This window comes from Schistocerca americana, unplaced genomic scaffold (assembly GCF_021461395.2).
Source record: "Schistocerca americana isolate TAMUIC-IGC-003095 unplaced genomic scaffold, iqSchAmer2.1 HiC_scaffold_787, whole genome shotgun sequence".
NCBI classification, from domain to species: Eukaryota; Metazoa; Arthropoda; class Insecta; order Orthoptera; family Acrididae; genus Schistocerca; species Schistocerca americana.
This window is the reverse complement of record NW_025726552.1, coordinates 37501-42500: the sequence shown is the minus strand read 5'-3', so window position 1 is coordinate 42500 and position 5000 is coordinate 37501. Positions and strand designations below refer to the sequence as shown.

The following is a 5000-nucleotide window of genomic DNA, read 5'->3' as shown; positions in this document are numbered from 1 at the left end:
AAGGATGTCACGCGACTAGTTAGCAGGCTAGAGTCTCGTTCGTTATCGGAATTAACCAGACAAATCGCTCCACCAACTAAGAACGGCCATGCACCACCACCCACCGAATCAAGAAAGAGCTATCAATCTGTCAATCCTTCCGGTGTCCGGGCCTGGTGAGGTTTCCCGTGTTGAGTCAAATTAAGCCGCAGGCTCCACTCCTGGTGGTGCCCTTCCGTCAATTCCTTTAAGTTTCAGCTTTGCAACCATACTTCCCCCGGAACCCAAAAGCTTTGGTTTCCCGGAGGCTGCCCGCCGAGTCATCGGAGGAACTGCGGCGGATCGCTGGCTGGCATCGTTTATGGTTAGAACTAGGGCGGTATCTGATCGCCTTCGAACCTCTAACTTTCGTTCTTGATTAATGAAAACATACTTGGCAAATGCTTTCGCTTCTGTTCGTCTTGCGACGATCCAAGAATTTCACCTCTAACGTCGCAATACGAATGCCCCCGCCTGTCCCTATTAATCATTACCTCGGGTTCCGAAAACCAACAAAATAGAACCGAGGTCCTATTCCATTATTCCATGCACACAGTATTCAGGCGGGCTTGCCTGCTTTAAGCACTCTAATTTGTTCAAAGTAAACGTGCCGGCCCACCGAGACACTCACTCAAGAGCACCCTGGTAGGATTGCAACGGGGTCCGCCTCGGGACGCACGAGCACGCACGAGGCGCGTCGCACGCCTTCAGCTCGCCCCACCGGCAGGACGTCCCACGATACATGCCAGTTAAACACCGACGGGCGGTGAACCAACAGCGTGGGACACAAATCCAACTACGAGCTTTTTAACCGCAACAACTTTAATATACGCTATTGGAGCTGGAATTACCGCGGCTGCTGGCACCAGACTTGCCCTCCAATAGATACTCGTTAAAGGATTTAAAGTGTACTCATTCCGATTACGGGGCCTCGGATGAGTCCCGTATCGTTATTTTTCGTCACTACCTCCCCGTGCCGGGAGTGGGTAATTTGCGCGCCTGCTGCCTTCCTTGGATGTGGTAGCCGTTTCTCAGGCTCCCTCTCCGGAATCGAACCCTGATTCCCCGTTACCCGTTACAACCATGGTAGGCGCAGAACCTACCATCGACAGTTGATAAGGCAGACATTTGAAAGATGCGTCGCCGGTACGAGGACCGTGCGATCAGCCCAAAGTTATTCAGAGTCACCAAGGCAAACGGACCGGACGAGCCGACCGATTGGTTTTGATCTAATAAAAGCGTCCCTTCCATCTCTGGTCGGGACTCTGTTTGCATGTATTAGCTCTAGAATTACCACAGTTATCCAAGTAACGTGGGTACGATCTAAGGAACCATAACTGATTTAATGAGCCATTCGCGGTTTCACCTTAATGCGGCTTGTACTGAGACATGCATGGCTTAATCTTTGAGACAAGCATATGACTACTGGCAGGATCAACCAGGGAGCTGCGTCAACTAGAGCTGAGCAGCCGGCCGCCCGGGAGTGTGTCCCGGGGGCCCGCGCGAACACGCAAGCGTCCGCTCAATTATTCTGCAAACAGGAGGAGGCTGAGCTCCCCTGCACAATACACCTCGAAACCCTCTCAGGTCCCGGCGGCGCGCAGCGCCGTCCTAAGTACTTGGTCGGGTTCGAGAGAGGCGCAATCGCCCGGAGTTTGGCGAGTAGACGCTTTAGGTGCGACCACCCGTGCTCCCAACTGAGCTTGCCGCTGCCGACAGAGGCCCGGGAGCGTGCTGTCGTGGCATTGCCGGCGGGAGACAACACGCGCCACCTACGGTGGCCGGCAGCTCCAACGCCAGCGCCACAGAAGGACAAAAGCCCCACTTGGGTGCCGAAGCGAACTCTCCCAGCACAGCGCACGCGCCAACACGTCCGCACAGCTGCGATACAAACCACCTGCGAGAACCGCAGAGGCGACCGAGCAGCAGACGGCGTCGCGGCGCCGAGCGCCGGGCGGCGGCGCATCCTCAGCGCACACAGTCCTCAATCGGACCAGCACACTGCAGATGTCCACCGCGCTTCGCACCGGGCCCGCGAGGACCTACTTTGGCCGCACGGCGCCGCGTGCAGGGTGCGCCGGCGGGCAGCTGCGCCGCCTGCCGCCTCCGTCGGCCGGCGCGCCTGCCACTGGCCGCCCCCACCAGCCGGCTGTAGCGCGTGCGCCCACGCACCGCGCGGCCAGCACGCCGGGAGGCCCCCCCTCACCGGCCGGGGACGGTCCCACCCAGCCACCGCCGCGTATCGCTTCACACCCACATGCCATTCACGTTCGTGGGCATGGTGGGTATCGCTGAAACAACCGGTTGGTAGCTCAACCGATCGTCGCCATCACTGATTCACCTCTAGCGAGAACAACCGCACCACAACCGTTTACCAGTTGTTCATTTGCGTAACGTCACCAGCAAACGTAGACGTCCATCGCCATTTGCAAATTCAACGATTGTTGCATGCCTGTGTCAGGTGTCACGACACACTATGTCTGCCCACATACACGCAACAACATGTGCACGCTTCGCGAACACGTGGAAGGTGGCCCCCGTACGTATGCGATGTCCATTGCGCGAACGACTGTCAACCGGCCTCTGTCGCATGTCGCAGATGTGGAACGCAGTGCACCATGCTATCACGGTGTGTGAGAAGAGACGACTACGTCTGACAACACGCGCCACTACATCAACAGACGGCTCATGCTGATCGCCATCCACGGCATACCATACTGCAATCCAGCTCTTATAGGGAGACGACACGTAGCTGAGTGCACAATATTTGGACCGTATGGTTCGCCGTTGTTGGCGCAGTCGTGGTACGGTCACACATGTACCACGATGTATCATTCAGTACATGAGGACCAATGTGCAGTACAGTGTGTGATTTGGACGTACAACATCAGCGGACAGTTGACACACGCCGTACCACAACGTAGGCTGTGCTTCGCCATGCAAATGCCAATGAACAACTGCGAAGGGCATTGAGCATGTACGTCCTGCTGCCATCCGCATTACAGTGTATAGCTGCAAGGTGTTTAACATGAAGCGATACTCTGGGGACCAGGCAGTGCGAGTAGCAAACTATATTGCGGGGGTTGCAGTTAGGCAACACCACACTAATTTAACGCGTCGTATGACAATTACAGAGCAGGTTAAGGCCCAACGTGTGTTGGGTTAAGGCCCAACGTGTGTTGGGTTAAGGCCCAACGTGTGTTGGGTTAAGGCCCAACGTGTGTTGGGTTAAGGCCCAACGTGTGTTGGGTTAAGGCCCAACGTGTGTTGGGTTAAGGCCCAACGTGTGTTGGGTTAAGGCCCAACGTGTGTTGGGTTAAGGCCCAACGTGTGTTGGGTTAAGGCCCAACGTGTGTTGGGTTAAGGCCCAACGTGTGTTGGGTTAAGGCCCAACGTGTGTTGGGTTAAGGCCCAACGTGTGTTGGGTTAAGGCCCAACGTGTGTTGGGTTAAGGCCCAACGTGTGTTGGGTTAAGGCCCAACGTGTGTTGGGTTAAGGCCCAACGTGTGTTGGGTTAAGGCCCAACGTGTGTTGGGTTAAGGCGCAACGTGTGTTGGGTTAAGGCGCAACGTGGGTTACGTTAAGGCGCAACGTGGGTTACGTTAAGGCGCAACGTGGGTTACGTTAAGGCGCAACGTGGGTTACGTTAAGGCGCAACGTGGGTTACGTTAAGGCGCAACGTGGGTTACGTTAAGGCGCAACGTGGGTTACGTTAAGGCCCAATATAGGTTAGGTTAAGGCCCAATATAGGTTAGGTTAAGGCCCAATATAGGTTAGGTTAAGGCCCAATATAGGTTAGGTTAAGGCCCAATATAGGTTAGGTTAAGGTACAATATAGGTTAGGTTAAGGTACAATATAGGTTAGGTTAAGGTACAATATAGGTTAGGTTAAGGTACAATATGGGTTAGGTTAAGGTACAATATGGGTTAGGTTAAGGCGCAATATGGGTTAGGTTAAGGCGCAATATGGGTTAGGTTAAGGCGCAATATGGGTTAGGTTAAGGCGCAATATGGGTTAGGTTAAGGCGCAATATGGGTTAGGTTAAGGCGCAATATGGGTTAGGTTAAGGCGCAATATGGGTTAGGTTAAGGCGCAATATGGGTTAGGTTAAGGCGCAATATGGGTTAGGTTAAGGTACAATATAGGTTAGGTTAAGGTACAATATAGGTTAGGTTAAGGTACAATATAGGTTAGGTTAAGGTACAATATGGGTTAGGTTAAGGTACAATATAGGTTAGGTTAAGGCACAATATGGGTTAGGTTAAGGCGCAATATGGGTTAGGGTAAGGCGCAATATGGGTTAGGTTAAGGCGCAATATGGGTTAGGTTAAGGCGCAACGTGGGTTACGTTAAGGCGCAACGTGGGTTACGTTAAGGCGCAACGTGGGTTACGTTAAGGCGCAACGTGGGTTACGTTAAGGCGCAACGTGGGTTACGTTAAGGCGCAACGTGGGTTACGTTAAGGCCCAATATAGGTTAGGTTAAGGCCCAATATAGGTTAGGTTAAGGCCCAATATAGGTTAGGTTAAGGCCCAATATAGGTTAGGTTAAGGCCCAATATAGGTTAGGTTAAGGTACAATATAGGTTAGGTTAAGGTACAATATAGGTTAGGTTAAGGTACAATATGGGTTAGGTTAAGGCGCAATATGGGTTAGGTTAAGGCGCAATATGGGTTAGGTTAAGGCGCAATATGGGTTAGGTTAAGGCGCAACGTGGGTTACGTTAAGGCGCAACGTGGGTTACGTTAAGGCGCAACGTGGGTTACGTTAAGGCGCAACGTGGGTTACGTTAAGGCGCAACGTGGGTTACGTTAAGGCCCAATATAGGTTAGGTTAAGGCCCAATATAGGTTAGGTTAAGGCCCAATATAGGTTAGGTTAAGGCCCAATATAGGTTAGGTTAAGGTACAATATGGGTTAGGTTAAGGTACAATATGGGTTAGGTTAAGGTACAATATAGGTTAGGTTAAGGCGCAACGTGG

General features: G+C 52.7%; 1 non-coding gene across 1 annotated transcript in view; it reads right to left on the bottom strand.

Moving 5' to 3' along the window:
* The window catches only part of LOC124590968, a 1910-nt gene extending 447 nt beyond the window's left edge, over positions 1-1463 (bottom strand). The window contains exon 1 of the ribosomal RNA XR_006976845.1: positions 1-1463. This exon is cut by the window's left edge and continues 447 nt beyond it. This is a non-coding gene — a ribosomal RNA (small subunit ribosomal RNA).
* Between the last annotated feature and the right edge of the window lie 3537 nt (positions 1464-5000).